This window comes from Mustela lutreola, chromosome 8 (assembly GCF_030435805.1).
Source record: "Mustela lutreola isolate mMusLut2 chromosome 8, mMusLut2.pri, whole genome shotgun sequence".
Classification (NCBI taxonomy): Eukaryota; Metazoa; Chordata; class Mammalia; order Carnivora; family Mustelidae; genus Mustela; species Mustela lutreola.
In genome coordinates this window covers 135509531-135537374 of record NC_081297.1, presented here as the reverse complement: position 1 = coordinate 135537374, position 27844 = coordinate 135509531, and the positions used below count along the sequence as shown (strand labels likewise).

The 27844-nt window shown below is 41.8% G+C and overlaps 1 long non-coding RNA gene across 1 annotated transcript in view; it reads left to right on the top strand.

Annotated features, from left to right (window-relative positions):
• Positions 1 to 16401, top strand: part of LOC131839369 (uncharacterized) — a 45729-nt gene extending 29328 nt beyond the window's left edge. The window contains exons 3-5 of the long non-coding RNA XR_009356934.1: positions 7272 to 7296; positions 11089 to 11199; positions 16314 to 16401. This is a non-coding gene — a long non-coding RNA (uncharacterized LOC131839369). The remainder of the gene's footprint in view (positions 1 to 7271; positions 7297 to 11088; positions 11200 to 16313) is intronic.
• The last annotated feature ends 11443 nt before the right edge of the window (positions 16402 to 27844 follow it).

Below are 27844 nucleotides of genomic sequence, written 5' to 3'. Positions count from 1 at the left end.
AGGACAGCTTGGGAATCCTTTGGGAGACAGACTGGAACAGTGTCAGGATGGCAGTACTGCCCAGCCAAAGTGCCAAGAACAGCTCCCACACAGGCCCACAGACTCTACAGAAAGGAAGAAAGGTCTTCACACCACACCATTTGTACATACAGAGCAGAACTTTTATAGACTGGAAGAGGAAACTTCAGTCTCTAGAGCTAGGCAGGCTTAGCTTTTGCTGCTGGCAGTTGTTCACTGCCCATGTCCTCAGGCTCATCCCCTAATCTCTCTAAGCCTAAGTTTGCTCATCTGTAAAATGGGGATAGTAAAAGTGATGTTGATGATGATGATGATGATGATAAGTCACACTTATTGAGCACATATTACATGCTAGGTCTACTTGACATTCCAGGAACTGTTTTATTGAGATTCCATGGAAGTCCAATCCTTGGGGTGAGTTCTAGTATTGTCCCTATTTGAGAGATAATAGGACTTAACTCAGGGTGTTGAGTTGGGAGAGTTCAATGAGCTAAAATTTGTAGTGCTTTTATGGGCATGTGGTCAGGTATGCCTTAAAAGACATCTGTGTTCCCTTCCCCCCACCTCTGCCCATTTTCCCACTGAGATCTGGCTTCACTCAGATTATTTTTTTCATCTTGTGAGGAATTTGAGCCCCTCCAAAGGTCATGACTATGAGTTGTCTGATGTTTTAGAGCCTTGGTCTACTTCTCCATGTCCGGCTCAGTACTGGGCACAGAGTGGGAACAGAGTGTCATGTCTGGGCTGCACCTTTGGTGAAGAGTATGTGGCCCATGAAACTCTTTCTCAGATGTGCCTTTTTGTCCCCAACTGACCCATGAAACCCCAGGGCTCTCCTGAGTGATAAAGGCAGTGATCAGGTTTGTTTTTCCTTCAGAGCCCAGCAAATGGCATTTCAGTGTGTCTGTCCCAGGTGGCCAGGATGTCCAAAACCACGTGGTTGTGCCTGAGGCTGCTGAAGCCAGATCGAATGGGGGTAACACGGGGCATACCATTGACTGGAGCAAATGTAATGGGCTGGTGAGCTATCTGAGTATCAGAGGATACTGGCTTCTTATAAGAATCCTTACATTTGCCAGTCCTTCCTGACTGGGTCCCACACGGAGCCCCACCAGCACTGTCCTCCAGAATTAGCAGGGCAGGCTTCACCCTGTCAGACTGGGCCACACTTCTAGCATCTGCGTTCTGGGCAAAATCCTTTTTAACCTCAATTCTCATCGGTTGACAAACCATGTACTGTCATCCCTGATGGGTAAGATTGTGAGAAAACCTATCACCTCATTAAGGGCACAGGTTAACTGAGGGTGATTGATTTTCCATAGCTCTGAGAAAGCTTACAAATCCCTTGTATAAACACTCATTCGACAGGGAAAACAGTTTTCCCTTCTTCTGTTGAGGGCAGCAGACAGAGTAAATATTGACAAATGGACAGGTTTACTTTCCTAAGAACCCTGAGGCAGGTAAATGGGGAAGGGGAGAAATGCTTTGGTTGAGTCATTATCAACAGAAGGAAAACCATTCATAGGGCACCATCTTTGATGTGGTCTTTGGTGTGACCAGAGTTTTCCGAGGCTGAGGGTGTAAGTTGGAACTTTATAAGGCAGGGGTGTTCCGCCCTGACCAGGCAGCAAGATCATCTGGGCCTTGACACCCCCACCCCACCCCTAGGGACTCTGGTGTGGGAGGCCTGGCGTGGAGACCTGGCGTCCATCCGAATGTTTACAAAGCTCCCCAGTGGCTTTGATGTCAGCCAAGGCAGTGAGCCTGTCTTAAGAGAAAAATGTTTGTGCTTAGGTTGACCCTTGATCCCCAGCCATCCCCCAAGTGTAGGCATTGCAAAGATATTACCTTAAGCTAATGTTATACTTAACTACTGAATCACTGAACACCGCATCAAGGACTAATTACATACGTTACAGTGGCTAACTGAACATAAAAAAAAAAAAAACATATACAGCTTATACATTGCTGGGAAGAAAGTTCTCTCAGATACAAAGACAGAGGCCCAAATTGACTTCCACAGACCCTCAGAATACAATTCAAATCCTGCCAGGCCCTCCTGTCTCTTGAATGATCCTGCCTTGCTTTGCTCTCCCTCACTGGGGCACTTCAGGCTGACTGTCCCGACACCTCCTTTCTTTCTGCCCCTCCACATGCACAGTTCCCTCCCTCCCACAACGCTCTCCATCCTGCTCCCCATAAGGCCTTCTCCAAACCCTACCCCCAAAGGGGTGCCTTGTTACTCTTGTTACTCTCTCTGCTCGTACTCTGTTCCTTCCTTATTGATCAGCATGCCTGGCTTTGTGTGTATTGTTTGTCTTCCCCATGGCACAGTAGTTTCGCGGGAGCAGGGATGCTGTTTTATTCTAGCACAGAGGAATCCTAAGAGCCTCCTGGAGTTCCCGGCTCACCGTCCACAGTCTCTGCTCGATGTGGGTTTCTTTGGTGGCTGAAAAAACCCATGCAGAACTGCATGAACAAGCCATCTGCTCTCGGAGGAACCCTGGGGACCACAGCTGATGTTTCACACTGGAAGCTGCTTGTCTAAGAATGATCGTGGGTCATGGAGGGTCTGAAAACTGAGGCAGCATTCCTTCCTCCCTCCCTTCCTTTCTTCTTCCTTCATAAATGGCCCTTGAAATCTCCCAGCATTTCTTTCTCCCTTTCTTTGGGGCTGCTCTCTTCTACTTTGCTCTAGGCTCCACTCACCTCCCCTTGTTCATGCTGTGCTCCCCGTTTCCTTCTTCAGGGGAAATCGTAGACTGTGGGGGGAAACCTCCCTTAAAGTTCTTTTCTTTTTCTCCTTCATTTCTGCCTGTTCCTTCTCTATGGCTGTAGTCCCTCAGAGGGTAAGATGTTTTATGCTCATAATAAATCCTGGAAAGAGTTGGAACCAAAAACAGGCTCCGATTTCCCCAGCCACCCTTAGCAGCCCCAGCCTTCTGGATAGTCTTCCCAGGGGACTAGGGGTCCCTGCCAGCAGGAGCCACTGTGGATGATGTCTCTTCCACACACCCTCAACACTGAGTCTCACAGAAGAAAGATGAAAGCAGGTTCACCTTCAAGATAATTTGTGTCAGATTTGGCCACTCTTTTCAACCCAGCACACACACACACACAAACACACACACTTGCTCACACACATTCTCCACTGGACAAAAAACAATTAATAGGAAAAAAGGAAAGAGTTTAGTCTATTGTTAGATTGAAAAAGTTGAAAATATAAACCAAGGGGCATTAACACTTTAAGGAAATAACTTTTCTTAAAAGATTTTATTTATTTATTTGACAGACAGAGATCATAAGTAGGCAGAGGGAGGAGGAAGCAGGCTCCCTGCTGAGCAGAGAGCCCAATGCAGGGCTCAATCCCAGGACCCTAGGATCATGACCTGAGCCGAAGGCAGAGGCTTTAACCCACTGAGCCATCCAGGCGCCCCCGGAAATGACTTCTAATGGCTGAATTAGATTAGCACAGTAACGTGGGATGGCAGGAGAGAAGACAAGGAGTTTGGTATCAAGTCTAATTTGTGTCCTGCTTCTGTTTGCTAGACCTTGGTAACTCACGTAACCTTTGATGTTTAGTGATACACTCTCAAAACTTGGAATAATTCCTAATTTTTCAGGAATTAAGGATATTCTCAAAGTGAACCTTTCTGATACAGAATGAGAACATAGCATAAGTAACATTGATGAGTGCATACTATGTTCCAGGAATGTTTCCCTTTGTTAACTCATTTAATTCTCACAACAGCCCTGTGGACCTTAGTCCCACTTTACAGAGGTGGAAACAGATGCACAGAGAGGTAGAGGAATATGCTAGCAAGGAGGGATCTAGGGCTTGTGCCCAGAGGCTGGATCTTAGCTCTGTTTCCACACTGTTACTCTCTCAAGGAAGACCGCACTCCGTATGCACTCCCTTTGGTTCTTTCCTTGCACAGAAATGAGGGAGAGATGGAAGCAGCATCACTTTAAATCTTTCAGCATGAAGTTGGCAGGCAGAAGCAGAAAGGTCTGTCCCAGGATTGCAAAAATAAGTTGAGCCTGTGATGTCTTTTAAAGTATTTTGCCACAAGAGAAATAGAGAGAGTTTGAATTATAAGGGATGTCCTTGGACGTGTAAGGTATCACCCCCCTCTGCCAAAGGCCAACAGAAATGCCCTCATTAGCTTTTGGCCTGTGGTGGGAGCTCCTACCTGTGTGGGGCAGCCCAGTGTACTTGTGCTTCCTTATCGTTTAGACACAAGGGTGCTGTTGGTCACTGGTGCCCTCTGCACCTGTGGGATGCACCTGAAAGGTGCCTTTCTCATCAGCAAATGCTAGAAGTTCAGACTTACACAAGTCAGTATTTCCAAACATTTATAGCTCTAGATATTTCCATTCATGTTTGCTTTACTAGTTATTTGCTGCCAGTGCCTAGGTCCAGGGATGACATTTTGATTGGGCAAAACAGCTGGCCTCAGCCTAGTGTTTCCTGTCTTAGCCTAGTGTTTCCATGGCTCAGTTGCTAACTGTGGCAGTGTGGAGGGTTTGGGCATCCAGATGACACCTCAGAGAAGGAATGTCTGCTTCCCTTTCCCACCCCCAGGCTCTAAAGTCACTGACACGTTTGACACTATGCTTCATCCTTTGTAACTAGGACCCCAAGACCTCAAAAGGACATCAACAAGTTAGGGTTTGATTATTTCACCCATTTCCCTATGCACCATCCATCCATCCATCCATCCACCATCCGTTCATCATACACCCATCGTAAGCACTTATCAAGCATCATTTGTAAGCCAGTCCAGTTCCAGGGAGTCAGCAGTGACTCAGACACTCAGCTCAGATCTCTAAGGGGTCACCATGTCTCATCTGCCATCTTTTAGATTGTACTTGCTCATACATCATCTCCATACCTCCCAGACTTCACGTACTCCCCATCTGCACAGATTCTACCACATTCACATATAACTGGTACGCTTCTTTGCTTAATATTTTTCTCTAACCTAATCTAAAGAAATTTATTTAAATATAAATGATACAAATAAATAATTTATTTTGAATAAATGTATTTTGAAAGGAAGCTCTGTATCACTGGTAACATTATGCATTTGATCTTTGTGTGTTTTCATAAAGAATAGAGTAGTGCCTACAATGTACACCTGTGCACTACCTAAAGCCATCCCAGGAACCACCAGTGGTCAGTCCCCCATCCTGAGGAACTGAATTGCTTCATGTTTCTCCTATAAAGTCACTCTGAAATAATTATGATACCCATTTTCAGGTACAAAGTCTCAAGTAAGGTGATTCTAAAGATAACTGCTGGTAAGAGTTAGATCTAAGCCTGAAACACAGATCTCCTGGCTCCAAGTCCAGCAATCCAGGAATTGAGGCCCATTAGTAGACTGCAAAATTAGTTGTATTGGTTGTTGCAAGGAAGTAATAGAGTATAGACTATCCCAGAGTGTATCATCCTAAGTGAGGCTAAGTATGGCTTTGTGAAGCTTGATTGTGGCCTGAAATGTATGTCTTTACTCTAGGGGCTGTGGTCAGATGTGTTTGAAAGCTGCTGCTCTCCTTCGTCATGCTATTTGTCATTCTTTTTTTTTTTTTTTTTTTTTGATGGTGTTAACTACAAAAGTTTTTTTTTTTTTCATTAATTTTTTATTTTTTATAAACATATATTTTTATCCCCAGGGGTACAGGTCTGTGAATCGCCAGGTTTACACACTTCACAGCACTCACCAAAGCACATACCCTCCCCAATGTCCGTCATGCTATTTGAAAATGGGGCTACCTTGTTGGTACTGCTGTGGGCAAGAACGTCTGCATTACAAAACCCCAGGGGCTGCTGTTTGCATCATCATCAAAGCTGCCTCCCTGCCTACTCTTATAAAGTCTCACTGGAGCACAGTCATGACAGATCATTTACATACTGACTGTGGTTGCTTTCCCATTACATAAAAAGGCATGGTGTCCTGTATTTTATCAAACCACCTTAGCTATAACAGCAAAGCGGAGTAGTTGTGACAGAGGTTAAATGGCTCACCAGGCCAAATTATTTATAATTTGGGCAGAAAATGTCTACCCATTCCTGATCTGTGTGAATGCCATTCTCTGGAATTATGCAGTGCCTGGACTGTGCAGCTGTATGTGGCGGTACTGCAGCCAGCCAGCGGCTTCTTGGCAGCAGCACTTCGTTCCAACTTCTGATTCTTCCATTGCATTTCAGTGTTTGCTTCTCTTCAGGGCTCCGGACCAAGGCTGTGTGAACAGAAAGAGCTGAGCTTTCCCTCGTAGGAGCTTTCCTGCTAATCTCTCCCAGAACAGCCCTTTCTCCCCACTCCTGGCTGCCCTCATCACTACAGCTACTCTTCCCAAGCCTCGGGCCCCCTAGGATATATGAATGGAGGCCTTTGGACCCTTTCTGTAATAAACCCTGAATGACACCCTTAAAAAGAGGAGTGGGGTTTGGGAATAATGTGAAAAACTGTGAAATTTTCCCAGTGTGAGGGGCCCAGCCCAGTTTTGGACAGTGAATCATGGCCTTGGCCAAGATGTTCTCATTACAATCTCTGCTGACCTCCTTGGAGGAGTGAAAGCTGTTGCCTGCAAAAATAGGCAGCTTCTCAGCCTCCTCTGCCTCTATATGGCTTTGCCTCACTCCCTGGTGGTCTGATTCTGCATACTCCCTCTATTGCTCTGTCTTCTTCCCGAGCCACTGCTTATCTCAATCATTGGATACATGAACCCAATCTGAAGCTTTGCTATATACAAGGACTGGAATAATGGAAATGATACTTTGGCCCCATTTTTTATCTCGTTGTACCTTTTTTAGTTCAGATCACACCTGAAGTGATACATTTAACCCTGGGGCCTCATGACAAGGTGAACATCAACTGCTAGAATGGTCCAGAAGGAAGTCAGACTGTAGTCAAATCCCCAGACACTGGTTTTGGAGGCATGTTTGAGTGAATTGGGGTTTATAAAACATGAATGTGGGTGAACTGAATCTTTATTTGTCATCATATATAGGTCCTTCATTTTATACGTGAGACCAAGTAATATAAAGAAATGCCATCCAAAGTCAAAATAAAAGAAGAGGCTACATCGTCCACTGAGAACTCTGATGTGATGCCAGTTAGTCTCTCCATGTCACCATGGGATGATATTAATAAGCTTTCTTTTTTTCTTTTTTTGGCTTTATCCTCATTGTCCTTGGCATCATCATCACCCTCAACATGGTATGGTCTTCATAATTAACATTTATGGAGTGCTTGCTGTGGACCAGACACTGGGGTAAGCACTTTACACATCTCACCTTATTTAAACATCACAACCCTATGAGGCAGATATTATCCTTGTTTCAGAGTGGTGGGAACTGAGGCATTGAAGAGTCGAGTCACATAGTAATATCAGACTAGCCCTTGACCACAAATTTGTTTGACTTTTATGCCTTGGGTTTGTTGTTGTTGTTGTTTGTTTTTTTGTGGTCTACTGCTGTTTTTTTTTTCTTGTGCCTAGAATGTGTCTGACACATAGTAGGTTTTTAATAAATGTTTGTGTCGTGAATGAATGTATGGAACCAAAGTTGGTGTTCTTGACCATTTTGCTGGCGGGTCTCAAACTTGGTTCACCGTTAGAATTGCTTCCAGAGCTTTTCTGAATGCAAAGGCTCCAGGTCCCTCTGGAAATTCTGAGATGGGGCCCTGGAATCTGATTTTTAATACATTTCCCACCAGATTCGGATGAAGCCAGCTCAGTCCCAAGCTGCAGACAAAATTTGGCACCCACCACTGCCACGCTAAAGTGCCTCATGACAAATTTGCAATTTTTTAATACTTCTGCAGAACAAATAAAACCACAATTTATGTTTCACAATTCATGTGGCTGATCTCATGTCCTTCTGACAGACTTTTCACTTCAGAATGTTATAAATTGCTTTCTTTTCTGGGATATCAGGACATAACATTGGATCTTGTAAGACAATTAGTCCTTTCCAATATACCCCCCCAAAGTCATAGCTGTTTCTTATCCTTAGCCCAATTGATCTTTCTACTAAAGAAGTCGGCCTCCCATATTCATTCTAGAGGAGAAAAGATCAGGGGGTAATTCAAATGTTTTTAAATGTGAGTGACTCTTAAGGAAGGGGAACTTGAATTATTCTAGTTATCCCTAGGGTAAACCTAAGACAGGGGCAGTCTTAAGTCTTGTTTTGACAAGAGAGTTCCAATTTACTTTCTTTGTCCTGGTATAATTATTAATAACATCCCTATTTAGTCTCAAACATAAATCTGGGTTTGGACAATAAATAATATGGTCATTCTATCTAAGACCAGAAAGAAAAGAACTATAAGAAGGTTAGTTTCTGTTCATTACAAGGAAAGACTCTCATGAGACATGAAAAATAAAACCCCCAAATCCCCCCAAATATGCAATTAGGTTGCCAATTTAGGGAGTGAGCTTCCTGTTACTGGAGGTGTTAAAACAGAAGGCTCCAGGCCATTTGCTGAGGATGATGGAAAGGAAGTCAAGCATCACTGGATGACCTTGATGGTCCCTTCTGACTAAATGTCAGAGTACAGCAGAATCTGTGGTTCCTGAGCTGTTATAGGAGCACATGTCACGCCCACATCCACATGGAAAGAAGCTGGGAACAGCAGAGCCTGTCCCTCTTGGGTAGAAGGCCATCCCATGGTCAGCAAACGCAAGATGTTTTCCCAGTACTGTAGAATTGGAGAAGGCTCAAGGTATTTAGATTTGGCTCTTGACATCACACCCAAGTTCCAATGGCCTCTGCTGAACAAGCTGGGCAAATCCTCAGGATCTGAGTACATTAGCTGGGGTTCCTTTTCTAGGAGCCAGAGCCACATCTGTTCCCATCCATCTTTGTGGAAAGTTGGAAAGTTTAGGCCACCATTCTGCTCTCCACCTCTTCTACCCCCAGGTCACTGGGCAAATGTCCATTTGACTGACCTTTGGTGGAGTTTGACCCCAGCTCACACTCAGTATCTGAGAGTTGTGCAAAGTGTTAGGGAGTTCCCCAACATTCTTCAGGGGAATTATCACTTTCAGCACTGCCCTACTTCCTATTCCCTTACATAGTCAGAAACTAAGGCACTGGCCTATGTGAATTTCCCCAAGATAACACAGAGCTTTTGGCTGTGGGGCCAGGGATTCAAACTCAAGATACCTGGGGGTAATGACGTGGGGAGAATGTGTAGTGCTACACATTTTTCCAGATGGATACCAGAGAGGCAGAAGCAAACTGCAAATCTCCAGGCTGGGACACTGCTTCTCTCCCTCTTCCTTCTTTTTCAAAGTTAGTTTATTTTTAATTAGATTGGGAGAAAAATGAAGAACCTACTGGTAGCAGGAAGAAGGAAAAGCCTTCTAGGGCTAGGCATCCCACAAGATTGATACGCAGGGCGCATTTCCATTATTTTTCCATGGCAGAACATAAGGCAGAGACTTGGGAATGCATATGCCTGAAGCCAAAGTTCTCTCATGTTCCATAACTATGTTGCTGGCAGGGCTATTGTCAAACTAGCTGGCTGTGCCCCAGATATCATATGAGGTGCATCTGTCCCACAAATCTTTATCCCAGTCTTCATTGCAAGGAGGACACTGGTATTTGCTCCTAAGAGTAATCTTGTCCAAAGTTCCTGGTTTGGTGACAACATCTTGCTCAATACAGCTTATGTGGTGGCTTAAGACAGGATGGCTGATTTCTGGTGGAGAGGACTGAAGGAACAAGTCTGTAACATCAGGATGATGTATAAGTTGCTGCCATGTTTAAAACACTGGAGCTGAACACAAGTACTCCACATAGCCATCTTGGCTCCACATTTGCCCTTCAGCAGGGCTCACTTCCAGTCCCCACTGTAGGAATGGGATCCCTAATTCTGGTGACAGATGGTTTCCACTCCACCTTCCTGAGCCCTCCATCCTCCAATGGAACACTTTTTGCTTTTAGAGAATTGAAGCTTCTAGTCCCGGTGGCTGCACCAAGTTGGGAAAGAATGTGAAACAATGTGAGAGTACAGGTTTCATTTTCGAACAGGAGTTGAAATGATCTGATTCTGTCAATCACATAGGCCACTGTTCTTACTCCTCAGAATGAAATTTGATTGACAGAAGAGAGAACAAACCACAGACTTTGAGTCTAACGTGCCTTCTAGCATGGGGAAGTCTTTTACTATGGTTTTAGCAGGTGGCAGAATTGGGTTATTTTCTTCCACTGTAGATGATACTTTGATTTTCAATATTTTATTGGTTTCTACTGGTAAAGGATTATACGCTCATTGTAGAAAGTTGGAAACCGCAAAACATTATAAAGAAGCAAAAACAAAGGGTGCCTGTGTGGCTAAGTTGGTTAAGCATCTGCCTTTGGCTCAAGTCATGATCCTGGAGTTCTAAGATCGAGTTCTGCATCAGTCTCTCTACTTAGCAGAGAGTCTGCTGCTCCCTCTGATCCTCCCCTCTCTCATGCTCTCTCTCTTTCTCTCTCTCTCAAATAAATAAATAAAATTTAAAAAAAAGCAAAAACAAAACACAACCAACCATGCCCATGCATATAATCCCATTTCAGAGTCAACCATAACTAATAACTTCACAAATAAACTTTGTCTTTTCAATGACATTTGTTTTTATGCAAGTTGTGCTCTTAATGACTAAAAACTTGTTAATCTAAATGGTACCTTTCTTCTGAAAAATGCAAAGAACTTTGATCTTTAAACTCCATTTACTTCTTTTCAACCTATATGCTACTGTTTTGTATTTTAATCATCTCTAAAAATACATGTTAAACCTCATGAGATGTTACTATTTTTCCTTTATACTCCCTTAGTCAATAATCCCTTAGTAAATATTCACTTAGATTTACTCACATTTTTATTACTTTTGTGACTCTTTAGTTTTCCTGCATCTTTAACTTTCCTGATGGGATCATTCTCCTGTCCGAATAATACACATCAGAGTATTTTTGGTAGTGCAAGTCTGTTGGTCCAAACTCTTAGTTTAGGTGTGAAATGGCTTTATGGATGATTTCCCAATGTTGAGAATTCTTGGCTGACCATGATTTTCTTTCAGTTCCAGTTGAACTTATCCAGTTCCTTCGAGGTTATCATCACTCGCTCTGCTCTGGTTTTCATCGTCGCTATCAAGGAGTTGGCTGCTCGTCTAACTGTTGATTCCTTGGAGGTAATCTTTTTCCCCCCCAATTGTATTTCTGACCTTTTATTATGATGTCTCTAGATTTCTTTTTAAAAATCATACATTGAGTTTGTTTGTGCTTCTTAAATCTGTACATTGGTATTTTTATCATTTTGGAAAGTTCTCAGCCCTAAGTTCTCCAAATATTGCGTCTGTCTTATTCTATTCTTTTTCCCCTTGTGGGACTTCAATTAAACATGTGTTTGGCCTTCTTACTAGGTTTTCTCTCTCATTCTCATGTATTCTCTTATCTGTGCTTTTTTTTTTTTTTTTTCTAATTGGTTCTGTATTGCTACATTTACCGCCTTACCCTCTCATGTCGCATGTCGGCCCTACCTGCTTTCCTTGTGGTTTATATGGCTTCCAAGAGGCAAGTGCCATGCCTGTCCCTCTAGTGCTCTTTGCCTACTTGTTTGGTGAGAGTTTTTGACTATCATTGGATTAAAAGACTGGTTCTCATTTAGAGACAGGGAAAAAGAGCAAGAGCACAGTGACTAGGTATCTCTTAAAAACACGCAACAGGAGGAGGGATCCCAGCTTATTTTCTGGTTAGACTGACTGTAGATGTCAGGTAGATTCTAGCTTACATGCCAATCAGTTAATTGGTTGTGGCAACTGAAACATCACTGACAAAGACTCAGAGGCTACATCTGAACTCAGTGGGAAGGAATGCTCTAATAAATTAGTGATGCCTGCCAGGGGCTTGGATGGGAGATGTAATGGTACTCATGTCATATATTTGCCGTTTGTGACTCGGACTTTATATGTCTTAGCCAGGAATACAAAAGTTTCAGATGGAAACATGGTTTTCATGTACACTTTCAGGTAGACATGGTATTTGTGATGGTACTAATTTGTTGTTGATGTTCAAAATGTTGTCCACACCAATATCTCCATTTCATTAGCTCTTATTCATAATTTTATCCACCTTATCCTGACTTTTTCTCTTAGAATTTGCCCAAAATGCCTTTCCTAAGGCCTTCAGTGCACTTCACATTATTCAATCCAATGGACATGTGTCAGTCCTCATTTGATCTGACGTCTTACCAATAATCACAATCTTCAGTACTTGTTCTTTTTGCCCTTGGGTGAGTCATTTAACCTTTCTAAGCCTTCATTTACAATCTGTAAAACAGGGGTAAAAATAATCTATCTCCTATGATCACTGGGAGTGTTAGATAAAATCATACTTATAAAATATTTAGCAGAGTACCTGCCATGTGGGTAAGTGCTCAACAATTTTAGTTATTGTTATTAATATAAATTCCTACTTCTTTTTTAAAACACCCTGGATCTTTCCAGGCAGGACTTGACCCATAGTGGTTAAGATAATGAAGGGACTTATCAGTGTATTGAACTGAGAAGCTGATAGGTGGTAGGATAGGATTTAGACAATGTTTGCAGCCCCAGCATTAAACTTCATTACTTGTCATATCTACTCTACCTTTTATGGGGTCTTACAAGGCTATAGTCCCTATGAACAATGAGGTCCCAGAAACCATAGCCATCTAGCAGAGAGAAGGCTGACTTCCACAGAAGTTCTCTTAAAAAAGCAGCTGGACCTTTCTCTCAGAAGCTCCCATTACTCCCTTTTGAATCACATCCACTTAAGTTGGATTATATGCCCTGAGCCAGATTCTGGCCAGAGAGACATGGGATGGGGAGGTTGCCCATAGCCATTCAGGGTCCACTCCTGGGCTGAGGGTACAGCTGGTGGATGTGAGTGAGATGAATACCCAAATACAAATTTATTTTTAATGTTATCAGAAAGAAGGCAAAACAGATCTTTGATGGACCAAACCAGCAAAAATTATGGTTTACAGATGGCGACACTGTCAGCTTCCTTCCGAATCCTGATGTACATTTCTTTAGTCACACTGACTTTTCAGTTTATAAATATTCCCTTATCCATCTTTCTCTTCCCATTAGTGAGTGAGTTCCTTGAAAGTAGGGTCCATGCTTTATTCATCTTAGTTCCCCCGCCCCTAACATAGACATTGGCATTCAACAAATGAGCATCAAATACATCAATAAACACATAATTGAATGAGGAATGTTTCCTACTTGCTTCATGGAAAATCTATTCCCATAGCAGCAGGAACAGAGTCCCAGCTAGAGACTAGAAGTCAATCTGTCTCTATAAATTCCAATCCCAATGCCCAGGATTTCCACCCAACAGATGCTTTTTGCATTGTGAAACACCCAGGCATGTGGGCTGCCTGAATTCACGTGTTTGCTCCATCCTTCATCACTCCATTTCCTGGGAAGAAGCAAGAGTCTTTGGGGGCCCTGTGCTAGCTGCACATGTTTTCCGTTTCATGTTTCAGCCAATAAATGAGAGGGCTCTCTCACGGGCCACTTAACATGTATTACAGACATTTCCTCGGACAAATGGTCTCTTCTCCTTCCTCTGGGAGCCCAAAGCCTGAGTGATCTGCAGACCTGATAGGGATGGGGAGCTGGGCTTAGAACACCCAGTGGCTGAAGCATCTTTTATTTAAACATGTGACTTGGAGGTGAGCAACCTGACCTCACATACATCATATTCCCATATAGAGCTCAGGTGGGTCTGCCTGGGGGTGGATAAGTTTGCACATCTGGAGGAACTAACATCTGGATGACCGCACCCATGGAATGATGCTGGTATCAGCTGGGACTAGGGCATTGGGACATTGCTTTTTTTCTTCCTCCTTTTATTTTACTTTAAATATTTTAACCAATATTTTAGGGGCAGTTTGAGCCATAATGGAAGGGAGAATTGTCTCGGAGTGCTGTTTTATCTTCCAGACTCATCGTTACCAGCCAAAGTAATATGAAATTAAAACAGAGGCTTGGCTGCCCACAGCAAGGAGCAGAAATATAAGACTATAATACATAAAACACAACCTTTTACAGAAGTAAAAATCTGCGCAAAGCCACAGAGCTCAGAAATAGCATTCAGTTCTTCTGTGAAACTACCACTTTTTCCCCCTGCCCTATCAAACCCCAGAAAGAATTGACTGCTTACTTGCTATTATCCCTCCAAAAAAAGAAGGGAGCATAAAATAAGGAGAGTGAGTCCAATATTCTAAGAATGGAAAATACTGAGGTGCCAAAAACATGGGGTGTCAACCTAGAAGGGGAGAACTCAGAGGACGAACAAGGTCAAAAGGAGTGTGAAGCCAGGCAAGCCTGTCAGTGCTGGCTTATCTCAGGAGAAGCTTGCTTCCAGCCTCTGCAACTGGCCATATCTTGCCCTGGAAATCTTTTCGCTTCATTCTAAAATAGAACCTGTGAAAGAGAATTTTGAAGTAACATCTATATGGCTGTTTTCTAAAAATCTCTTCTCTCCAACCAACGAAACTCCAACACTTTGCTTTAAGCAGCAAAATTGCAAATGTTATTGGATGTTTGTGCAAATCTTTCAAGCCCCCAGTGTTTATAAAAGCAAACCGGGAATATCCAAGAACAGAGTGTCTGTCTAGTAGAATTTCAGCATTTCCTTTTTTGCCTAACTTTGGAACCACAGGTTAGGGATGTTGCAGCATCCATAAGGCTGAGTCACACTGGAGCTCATGTCTCATTACTTAAGGGCTGTTTTGGAAAGAAAGATTGAGTTTCTAGCACTTATAGAACTCAGTGGTGGTAGGAGAGGGGGTTGAGCTTTGGAAATCTTGTCCAGAAATTGTTTGGTGGTTATTGAATGTACTGATCAATCAGAGCATATGTTAAGGGTTTGATGGACTGACAAATACAAATCATCCAGCAGGGCACTTGGCAGACACAGGAATTTGATAACTATTAGTTACTATCTTTATAATACAATTATGACTCCATTGACTAAAAATGCTTGTGGTCTTTAAGCAATCTCGTTTAATAGATGCTATTCTATTTTTTCTGTTTTGTAGCTTCTCTTTGATCTCTGATTTTTCTAACAGTCCACACTTTCATCTGATTGCCCATATTGGCAATAGTGATAATATCAGTTGCAATTTTTATGATTATAACTCTAGGTAGATAGATAAATATTATGAGGGATAGAGGATGAAATTAGGCCTGGTCATTCATAAAAAAAAATAAAAATATGTGAAAAAATTCATCTTCTCTGATAATCAATTAAATGCAGATTAAAACATGAAAGATTCCAGCATCACTAGCCAGCAGGAAATACAAATCAAAACCACAATGAGATACCGTCTTACACAAGTTAGAATGGCAAAAATTAATGAAACAGGAAACAACAGTTGTTAGTGAGGATGTGGAGAAAAGGGAACCCTCTTACACTGTTGGTGGGTATGCAAGCTGGTACAGCCACTCTGGAAAACAATATGGAGAGTCCTCAGGATGTTAAGAATAGAGCTACTCTACAACTCAGCAATTGTACTACTAGGTGTTTATCCCCAAATACACAGATGTAGGGAAAAGAAGGGGCACATGCACACCAATGTTCACAGCAGCAATGTCCACAATAGCCAAACTGTGGAAGGGGCCAAGATGCCCTTCAACAGATGAATGGATAAAGAAGATGTGGTACATATATACAATAGAGTATTACTCAGCCATCAGAAACAATGAATACCCACCATTTACATAGACATGAATGGAACTAGAGGGGATTATGCTAAGTGAAATAAGTCAAACAGAGAAAGACAATTATCATATGGTTTCACTCATATATAGAACATAAGTAATAGTATGGAAGACCATAGGGGAAGGGAAATCTGAAGGCGGAGAAATCAGAGAGGGAGGCCAACAATGAGGAACTATGGACGCCAGGAAACAATCTGAGGGTTTTAGAGGAGAGGGGAGTGGAAGGAGGGGGTAATAGGATGATGGGTCTTGAGGAGGGCACATGCTAAGATGAGCACTGGGTTTTATATGTAACTAATGAATCACTGAACACTGTATCAAAAACTAATGATGTACTATACAGTGGCGGACTGAACAAAAAAAATAATAATAATAAAAAAAAAGAAGATTGTAAATGGCAAGTTTTAGTGTCCTCAAGCACTACCAGGAGGAGCAGAATTTGGCATAATTGATTTTGGGAAAACAATGTAACAATACATATTAAGTGCCGTAAATTGCATCTAATCGTTAATCCACTTTTTTTTTTTTTTCAGGTGCCTAGGACTTAATTATAACCAAATGATCAAACTTCCTCTGATAATCTCTTTGATCTTGCCTTCCAGAAATCAGACCTAAAATTAAAATAAAAATTTAAAATAGATTCCTTTCTATTTCTTCCTGGTTCAGTTGTGGTAGTTTATATGTTTCTAGGAATGCATCCATTTCTTCCAGATTGTCAAATTTATTGCCGTAGAGTTGCTCATAGTATGTTCTTATAATAGTTTGTATTTCTTTGGTGTTAGTTGTGATCTCTCCTCTTTCATTCATGATTTTATTTATTTGGGTCCTTTCTCTTTTCTTTTTGATAAGTCGGGCCAGGGGTTTATCAATTTTATTAATTCTTTCAAAGAACCAGCTCCTAGTTTCGTTGATTTGTTCTATTGTTTTTTTGGTTTCTATTTCATTGATTTCTGCTCTGATCTTTATGATTTCTCTTCTCCTGCTGGGCTTAGGGTTTCTTTCTTGTTCTTTCTCCAGCTCCTTTAGGTGTAGGGTTAGGTTGTGTACCTGAGACCTTTCTTGTTTCTTGAGAAAGGCTTGTACCGCTATATATTTTCCTCTCAGGACTGCCTTTGTTGTGTCCCACAGATTTTGAACCGTTGTATTTTCATTATCATTTGTTTCCATGATTTTTTTCAATTCTTCTTTAATTTCCCGGTTGACCCATTCATTCTTTAGAAGGATACTGTTTAGTCTCCATGTATTTGGGTTCTTTCCAAACTTCCTTTTGTGGTTGAGTTCTAGCTTTAGAGCATTGTGGTCTGAAAATATGCAGGGAATGATCCCAATCTTTTGATACCGGTTGAGTCCTGATTTAGGACCGAGGATGTGATCTATTCTGGAGAATGTTCCATGTGCACTAGAGAAGAATGTGTATTCTGTTGCTTTGGGATGAAATATTCTGAATATATCTGTGATGTCCATCTGGTCCAGTGTGTCATTTAAGGCCTTTATTTCCTTGTTGATCTTTTGCTTGGATGACCTGTCCATTTCAGTGAGGGGAGTGTTAAAGTCCCCTACTATTATTGTGTTGTTGTTGATGTGTTTCTTTGATTTTGTTATTAATTGGTTTATATAGTTGGCTGCTCCCACATTGGGGGCATAGATATTTAAAATTGTTAAATCTTCTTGTTGGACAGACCCTTTGAGTATGATATAGTGTCCTTCCTCATCTCTTATTATAGTCTTTGGCTTAAAATCTAATTGATCTGATATAAGGATTGCCACTCCTGCTTTCTTCTGATGTCCATTAGCATGGTAAATTCTTTTCCACCCCCTCACTTTAAATCTGGAGGTGTCTTCGGGCTTAAAATGTGTTTCTTGGAGGCAACATATAGATGGGTTTTGTTTTTTTATCCATTCTGATACCCTGTGTCTTTTGACAGGGGCATTTAACCCATTCACATAACCAGTAAGGAGATTGAAACAGTCATTAAAAATCTCCAAACAAACAAAAGCCCAGGGCCAGACGGCTTCCCGGGGGAATTCTACCAAACATTTAAAGAAGAACTAATTCCTATTCTCCTGAAACTGTTCCAAAAAATAGAAATGGAAGGAAAACTTCCAAACTCATTTTATGAGGCCAGCATCACCTTGATCCCAAAACCAGACAAGGATCCCACCAAAAAAGAGAGCTATAGACCGATATCCTTGATGAACACAGATGCGAAAATACTCAACAAAATACTAGCCAATAGGATTCAACAGTACATTAAAAAGATTATCCACCACGACCAAGTGGGATTTATTCCAGGGCTGCAAGGTTGGTTCAACATCCGCAAATCAGTCAATGTGATACAACACATCAATAAAAGAAAGAACAAGAACCATATGATACTCTCAATAGATGCTGAAAAAGCATTTGACAAAGTACAACATCCCTTCCTGATCAAAACTCTTCAAAGTGTAGGGATAGAGGGCACATACCTCAATATCATCAAAGCCATCTATGAAAAACCCACCGCAAATATCATTCTCAATGGAGAAAAACTGAAAGCTTTTCCGCTAAGGTCAGGAACACGGCAGGGATGTCCATTATCACCACTGCTATTCAACATCGTACTAGAGGTCCTAGCCTCAGCAATCAGACAACAAAAGGAAATTAAAGGCATCCAAATCGGCAAAGAAGAAGTCAAATTATCACTCTTCGCAGATGATACGATACTATATGTGGAAAACCCAAAAGACTCCACTCCAAAACTGCTAGAACTTATACAGGAATTCAGTAAAGTGTCAGGATATAAAATCAATGCACAGAAATCAGTTGCATTTCTCTACACCAACAGCAAGACAGAAGAAAGAGATATTAAGGAGTCAATCCCATTTACAATTGCATCCAAAACCATAAGATACCTAGGAATAAACCTAACCAAAGAGACACAGAATCTATACTCAGAAAACTATAAAGTACTCATGAAAGAAATTGAGGAAGACACAAAGAAATGGAAAAATGTTCCATGCTCCTGGATTGGAAGAATAAATATTGTGAAAATGTCTATGCTACCTAAAGCAATCTACACATTTAATGCAATTCCTATCAAAGTACCATCCATCTTTTTCAAAGAAATGGAACAAATAATGCTAAAATTTATATGGAACCAGAAAAGACCTCGAATAGCCAAAGGGATATTGAAAAAGAAAGCCAACGTTGGTGGCATCACAATTCCGGACTTCAAGCTCTATTACAAAGCTGTCATCATCAAGACAGCATGGTACTGGCACAAAAACAGACACATAGATCAATGGAACAGAATAGAGAGCCCAGAAATAGACCCTCAAATCTATGGTCAACTAATCTTCGACAAAGCAGGAAAGAATGTCCAATGGAAAAAAGACAGCCTTTTCAATAAATGGTGCTGGGAAAATTGGACAGCCACATGCAGAAAAATGAAATTGGACCATTTCCTTACACCACACACAAAAATAGACTCAAAATGGATGAAGGATCTCAATGTACGAAAGGAATCCATCAAAATCCTTGAGGAGAACACGGGCAGCAACCTCTTCGACCTCTGCCGCAGCAACATCTTCCTAGGAACAACGCAAAAGGCAAGGGAAGCAAGGGAAAAAATGAACTACTGGGATTTCATCAAGATCAAAAGCTTTTGCACAGCAAAGGAAACAGTTAACAAAATCAAAAGACAACTGACAGAATGGGAGAAGATATTTGCAAACGACATATCAGATAAAGGACTAGTGTCCAGAATCTATAAAGAACTTAGCAAACTCAACACCCAAAGAACAAATAATCCAATCAAGAAATGGGCAGAGGACATGAACAGACATTTCTGCAAAGAAGACATCCAGATGGCCAACAGACACATGAAAAAGTGCTCCATATCACTCGGCATCAGGGAAATACAAATCAAAACCACAATGAGATATCACCTCACACCAGTCAGAATGGCTAAAATCAACAAGTCAGGAAATGACAGATGCTGGCGAGGATGCGGAGAAAGGGGAACCCTCCTACACTGTTGGTGGGAATGCAAGCTGGTGCAGCCACTCTGGAAAACAGCATGGAGGTTCCTCAAAATGTTGAAAATAGAACTGCCCTATGACCCAGCAATTGCACTATTGGGTATTTACCCTAAAGATACAAATGTAGTGATCCAAAGGGACACATGCACCCGAATGTTTATAGCAGCAATGTCCACAATAGCCAAACTATGGAAAGAACCTAGATGTCCATCAACAGATGAATGGATCAAGAAGATGTGGTATATATACACAATGGAATACTATGCAGCCATCAAAAGAAATGAAATCTTGCCATTTGCAACAACATGGATGGAACTAGAGCGTATCATGCTTAGCGAAATAAGTCAAGCAGAGAAAGACAACTATCATATGATCTCCCTGATATGAGGAAGTGGTGATGCAACATGGAGGCTTAAGTGGGTAGAAGAATAAATGAAACAAGATGGGATTGGGAGGGAGACAAACCATAAGTGACTCTTAATCTCACAAAACAAACTGAGGGTTGCCGGGGGGAGGGGGTTGGGGAGAAGGGGGTGGGATTATGGACATTGGGGAGGGTATGTGATTTGGTGAGTGCTGTGAAGTGTGTAAACCTGGTGATTCACAGACCTGGGGATAAAAATATATGTATATAAAAAATATATGTTTATAAAAAATAAAAAAAAAAAAATATAAAAAAAAAAAAATAAAAAAAAAAAAAGAAATGTTTTCAGTATAAATTCAACAGAAGAAAAGCAGGGTAGAAAATTATATATGACTCCAATGGTGAAAAGAATATACATACATAACCCATTGAAAAAAGACTTAAACTTAGAACTAGCTATTTCTGATTTGGGGAATGATGGATTTTCTTATTCTTTCTTATTCTTATTCCAGTCATCTGAATGTTCCAAATTTTACATAAGTATATGCTACTTATAATCAGAAAAATATTATTCCAAATAACATTTTGTCCTCTGCAGCTCCCTAACTAATGGGAAAGGAGGAGTCCTTTCTAATGAATTATAGCAAAACACAGTGAGAGAACAAAGGACTAGCATATTGATTTCAACTGGCAGACAGAATCTGGGAAACTTCCTGGAGTAGGTGGCATTGAAAATAGGCCTCGAGAAAGGAGAAATATTTCGATTGGTTGAGAAATGACAGAGGGGAACCCAGGTGAGCGGACAATAAAAAACAAAGATTAAGAACTCTGGACAGTGTAAATATTCAGGACACAACAGTAGATCGATAATTCTAAAACAATACCCTGGCAAAATCAGAGGAACTTTTACAATATACAAATTTCTATGTCTCTCTCCAGACATACAGTATTGGCATCTCTGCCCAAGACAGAGATTTTGAAAATGCCTCCAAGGTCATTGAAAGGCGTGGCCAGGGTTTAGGAGTATTAGTGGGCAACTGTATATAAGAGAGTATAGTGGGCCTGTGTCCCTCTAGCTGTGTCCCTCTCCTGAGAAGAAAGGGAACCAGCAACCATCTTACAAAATGTGACCTGTCCCATGACTACAGATGAGTGGGCTGGGACAGGCCTGAACCTTTAGTGCCAAGGTAGAGCTCTGAACTTGGCAGTAAGCAGCGTCCATCTGCTCTGTGAGTTGCAGGAGCAAAGGGGACAGAAGGAACAGAAGGAACAAGGCTAATATAAGGAGGACAGAAGGAATGGGACACTCAGAGGATCCTGCCACATTCCATTCCCTGGTTCCAGTACTTTCTGAGATACCACTGGATCCCTGGCCTGGAGTTTCCTGAGCCCTCCTTTGTCCTTATAATAGAGCCTAGTTTTCAGGGGTGGCCTGGCTGGAATTGGCCTCCATTACCTGCAGAGATAGGCAGGGCAAGCTTTATCTTCAGACTCACCAACATTTTCTGTTGCCAAGTCCCAGCTGGTGTCTCGACTCCTGACAGTACCTAACCAGCTAGTGCAATCTTTCTCAAACTGGTTTTCTCGGAACAATAGGCTCTGTGGAATGAATGGGTGTTGCAGCACAGGCACACACACATAAAAGAGCCATCCATGCTCAAATAAGCTGGGACATCTCTGGACTAACAAAGTGAAACTGGTTTCTCAGAATACACCTTAAGCTTAAACCACGTTATATGTCAGTTATACCTCAATAAATCTATATAGGGAAAAAAATCTTTTAGGCTTACATGAAAAACACATCACCAGAAAAGGAAGAAAAAGGTTTCTTTCCTAAGAACTTCTCAGAGCCTTAAGAAGCCTTGTGCATCGTGACTCTCGGTTGGGGATGAGAGAAGGCATTGTTGCTCCTTTTTATTTACTCTTGTTTGTTTGTTTTTCCAAAAGCATTTTTCAGAGCTTGTTCATGGCCCATAATAGCTAACTCATTCATTCATTTGTTTCACCCTTCCATAAACATTTATGAGAGTAGCAGAAATAAGAAGTATTTCTGAAAATGGCATGTTGTCTTATGAGGAGGACACACTAGCCTCCTAGGAATGATGTGTGTGTGTGTACATTGTGTCCGTGTGTGTGTGCGTACACACATGCATGTGCCCACATGTGTTTGCATGCTTACATGCCTGGGGATCTATATTAAAAAAGGAATAAAGAGAGGGAGAGCAAGGCAGAAAGGAAGATGGATCCTTAGCTTCAGGGCCCAGGTACACACTTCTAGATGCCCAGTCATAAAGATACCATCTCAGTCTCCAAAATAGAATTACATTATGTTGTGTAGACTCAGGCGGGTTACTCTGATTAATTTAACTTCAGTTAAAAGAAACTCCCAGATCATTTCTCCCCCTGCCCCTCAGCAGCATGGGATTATGCCCACACCAATTTTTATTTTGTGAAACTGGCCTCTTTCTGTAATCATATTCCTTTTTTTCTTAAAAGGCCTTCATCAAAAGAGATTTCCTATATTAATGATGATAATGCTTTTGTGGAGGAAAAGAAAGGGGGATGAACATTTGTAGAGCATCCCTGCCCAGCCATAGTGAGTGGAGCATTACAGATACTTACTCTTACTTGAATCTTTTCTCTGGTAAGGCAGGCAATTCCTTTTCTCTATTTTTTTTTCTTTTTTCTTTCTTTCTTTTTTTTTTTTAATTTTTTATTTTTTACAAACATATATTTTCATCCCCAGGGGTACAGGTCAGTGAATCGCCAGGTTTACACACTTCACAGCACTCACCAAAGCACATACCCTCCCCAATGTCCATAACCCCACCCCCTTTCTCCCAACCCCCCTCCCCCCAGCAACCCTCCATTTGTTTTGTGAGATTAAGAGTCACTTATGGTTTGTCTCCCTCCCAATCCCATCTTGTTTCATTGATTCTTCTCCTACCCCCTTAACCCCTTATGTTGCATCACCACTTCCTCATATCAGGGAGATCATATGACAGTTGTCTTTCTCCGATTGACTTATTTCGCTAAGGATGATACCCTCTAGTTCCATCCACGTCATCGCAAATGGCAAGATTTCATTTCTTTTGATGGCTACATAGTATTCCATTGTGTATATATACCACATCTTCTTTATCCATTCGTCCGAGGGCAGACATTTCTTTTTTTTTTTTAAAGATTGTATTTATCTATTTGACAGAGGGTTAGAAAGAGAGAGCATTAGCAGACTAAGTGGCTGGCAGAGGGAGAGGGAGAAGCAGGCCTCCCACTGAGCAGGGAGCCTGATACAGGGCTTGATCCCAGGACCTAGGGATCATGACCTGAGCTGAAGGCAGTCACTTAACCAACTAAGCCACCCAGGCGCCCCTCCTTTTCTCTTTTTATAGATAAGAAATTTCTGTGAATGTGAGAACTCTAGGTCTTTTGCAGTCATTTAGTATCTGGCCTGTAGTTGGGCCTCTGTAACATATTTATCAAATAAATGAATAAAGGAAGGAAGAAAGTGAACCTAACAGTTGGCTCAGGGTCCCCCAACTGGTCAGTTTCTTAAAGTCATCTTTGAACTTGGGTCTGTCTGATTCCAAGGCCCAGCTGGCTTCCTCATAATTTTAGAACTGAACAAGATGCTTTCCTGTACATCATTTGATTTTATTCTACAACCCTGTGAGGTGGAGAGGCCATGCAAAACCATTTTCATTTCCTAAATGAGGGCAGTGAGCCACAGAAGAATCAAGAAGTAGTAGGTACTATTACTACTCAGGTAGTAGAAGGAAGATTCAGGACCCCATCCTGGGGCTTCTGATTCCCATCCCAGTGCTCTTTCAGCTACATCAGAGATGTTTTGAAAGCGGCTGGAGATTTCCCTCAGAGTGAGTGTTGCCTGAGCTGACGTCCATATGGCAGACGCCTCGCCACCCTCTCCTTAGACTGTCCTTAGATTCATCAGCCCCTGCCGTCTCATATAACACTCACACTAGTGGGGTCTCTCCCTGCACCCTCATCTGGAGCAGCCAGCCCTGGACTGGCACTGGGGAAGTCTCCTCAGAGAGATAGATTGCTCGGCCTTGTCCTCAGTACCTCCATTTCACCCTCGACCTCCATCAGGACAGCCGGATGAGCAACATCCCCTCCTGGCCATTTGCCACCTGCTGTCTTCAAGTTGCAAAGACATTTCCTCCTGAGGCCCAGACAGTTCTGTTGAGACCACACTCTGTTTTCCCATGAAAAATGTCCTTTAGAAGAGGACTTCTCCATCAGTCTCCACAATAACACAGATGCTCACATTTCTCCAGAATCATCTTTGCTGTACATGAGATCTTCCTTTCTTAGGACAGGGATGGCCAGGCCCAGGCTGGAAATTCTCGAGTCCATTGACTGCTTTGGGGAGCAGAAATGAGTTACTTTTTACTTTTACCCTTTTCTGTTTTCATTTTTCACTTTGTTCCAAACTCATAATGTTTCTTTCAGCTTCTGTCCTTTTAATGCCAACACTACTAGTGAAAAATGAATAATGACCTCAGAAAATCCCAAGGTCGTTCATTTCTAGACACAAAGCCAAAGAACTGGTCTGACTCAGATTTTATTTCCTTCCACCGAGTGGAATAGTTTGGGCATTTTGAGAAGACAGGTTCTGGGGGCTACTAGAAGTGGGTAAAAACAGATTTTTTGTGTATTAATGAATCTCTTTCCTCCACTCTCTTGCTTTAGATTCTGGGTGTCTCTCTCCTGGACAATTCTGACAGGAACTAGTTAGGGACTGAATTGTGTCTCCCATGAATTCATGTGTCGATGTCCTGACCTCAGAATGTGATGTACTTGGAGATAGAGCCTTTAAAGAGGTCACTAAAATGAAGGAATATGAGTGGCCCTAATCCAATAAGGCGACCTTTTAAGAAGAGGAGATTAGGACACAGACAGAGGAAAAACTGTAAGGACACAAGGAGAAGTCAGCCATCCACAAGCCCAGGGGAGAGCCCTTGGGAAGAAACAACCTGCTGACACCTTGACCTTGGACTTCTAGCTCCAGAACTGTGAGAAAATCACTCTGTTGTCTGAGCCCCGAGTCTGTGGTGCTTTGTTATGGTGCCTGAGCAGAGACACAGATGTTGGGATTGAGAAGGGGCCACTGCTATAATTAACACAGACTGTGGAAGTGACTTTGGAACCGGGGAATTGGTAGAGGCTGGATGAGTTTTTAGGTCCATGTTAGCAAAAGCCTTCCTTGACTTGAAGGGACTGTTGGTAATCTACCAAACGAATACAGAGGTAGAATAATAATTATAATAAATTCTGGGACATGGAAAAGAAATAATTTTGGTATCATTCTAAATGTCCAGGCATTGTGTTAGATACTTTATATATCTTAGCTCATTTGTGCTTCATAATAATCCTACAAATGAATGATACGTATAAGTTATATGTATACGTAACATCGATGTTTATATAAATATTTATATATGGGGCACCTGGGTGGCTCAGTCAGTTGAGCGTCTGAGTCTTGGTTTCAGCTCAGGTCATGATCTCATGTGTCATGAGATCAAGTCCCACATCTGGCTCCCCGCTTACTGGGGAGTCTGCTTAAAGATTCTTTCTTTTTACCCCTCCCCCCAAATAAATAAAATAAATCTTTTCTAAAAATGAATAAATAGGGCACCCGGCTGGCTCAGTGGGTTAAGGCACCGCTTTCGGCTCAGGTCATGATCTCAGGGTCCTGGGATCGAGTCCCACATCGGGCTCTCTGCTCAGCAGGGAGCCTGCTTTCCCCTCTCTCTCTGCCTGCCTCTCTGCCTACTTGTGATCTCTCTCTGTCAAATAAATAAATAAAATCTTTTAAAAAAAGAATAAATATTTATATAAAGTTTGATTTATATAAATAAATATGTTCATTAATATCCCCGTATTATAGCTAACAACAGTAAGCAACAAAACCACTCAAATTGTTACTAAACTCTTTCTCTATACTAGACACTTTTTAAGAGCGTGGTGCTCTTTAACTCGATTTTTGCATACCACCGGATGGTAGATGATAAGACAGCATCATAGTTAAGAGCACAAGTCTTAGAGCCAGATACCTGGGTCCACATCACAGTTCGTGGCATGTGCTTTCATAACTTTGGCTTCATACCAGCTCTTTCTGCTGCCTCAAGTGTTCTTCTCTCAGCCCCATGGCCAAAGCCTGGTCCTCCTTCTGGTTCTGAATCAATTGTCATTCATTCATTCATTCATTCATTCTTTCATTCATTCATACAGTTACATGAGTGTCTACTTTGGATAAGGTACTTTTTTAGGTCCTTGGGTACAGCAGTGGATAAGAAACACTCAGTACCTTCTAAGCAGACAAGCCCATTGGGAGACAGACAAGTAAGCAGGCCTCATGGGGCAGTGTGAGAAAGACAATGACAGAGTAAACAGAGGAGGGGCATCTCGCACGGCTGGGCTGTGAATGCAGTTTGTGAGACTGACCTTCCCTCCCCTAATCCTTTCTCTACACCCATGAGACAGATGGCCACACCACCAAAGAATATTTATTTGACCCTGTCTGGTTGCCGTTTTTCTCTTCTATGAATGGTGGATCCACAAAAAGAAAAATGTTTCATTTTTGTAAATACAAAATATATTTTATATATATTGTTCTGTGTTTCGCTCTAAAGATAATGAACTAGCTCTTGTTTAAGAGAACCTTGGACATATTCTCACACACTGCGGCTTCATGGGGAAAGGAGGCAGGTGATGAGACCGGATCAATCTTGAGCATCACATTTTCCCCAAGAGAGAAACTCACTCAAGGAAGAAAGTTGTAAAATTGAACAAGTAGCATGGAGCCTATGGTAGATTGATTACAATGACGGCCCCACTTCTCCATCCTTCCTCTAGCCATGCCCCTTGTTTGTAAGGTGACTGTGCAGCCTCTCCCATCAGGAGGCAGAGCCTTGTATCTAGGATGTCCATGGAACTTGCTTTGGCCAATAGAATGTGTGATGGTTAGAGTTCCACTTCCAAGTCCAGGTCTCAGGAGGGCTCAGACACTTTTGCTCATTCTTTTGAACCATCCACTGGCATGTGAACAGGTCTGGATTTGCCTGGTGGAGAAGATTGAGAAACACATGGAGAAGAGCCCATTCATCCTGGCCAAGCCTATCACAGACCAGCCAGTCAACATCCAAACGTGAGAGAGCCCTGCCAAGATAAGCAGAACTGATGCACAGCTGACTATAAACGCATGAGTGGTTCCAGCCAAGACCAGAAGAACCACCCAGCCGATGCACAGACTCACAAGCAATAATAAAACCACTGTGTTTTGGAGAAAAGTGTTACACAGCATTATTGTGATGATAGATAACTGATACAGATGGGAAAGGGGATCAGATTTTCAGTGGAAACATTCTACAAATTATTAAAGTATAATAGAAAAAATATGTCTTGTTCATGAATTTAGGGACAGTGCTTTGCTCTGTTATAATGGAGAGCAGTTCACTTTTCAGGCATGTCTTGGAATGAAGTTTGAAGTTGTACTTCTCTAAAGGTATTTAAAATCCACATTTTGAAAGATGGAGCAGTGAGATTTTCCGATTTCCTCTCACTAATGTAGTTTAATAACGTACACTATTTGCAATGTACCAATGTCCTCCACAGTTCTGTCTTCCCAGGTGTATGAGCTATGTTCTTCTGCACAAT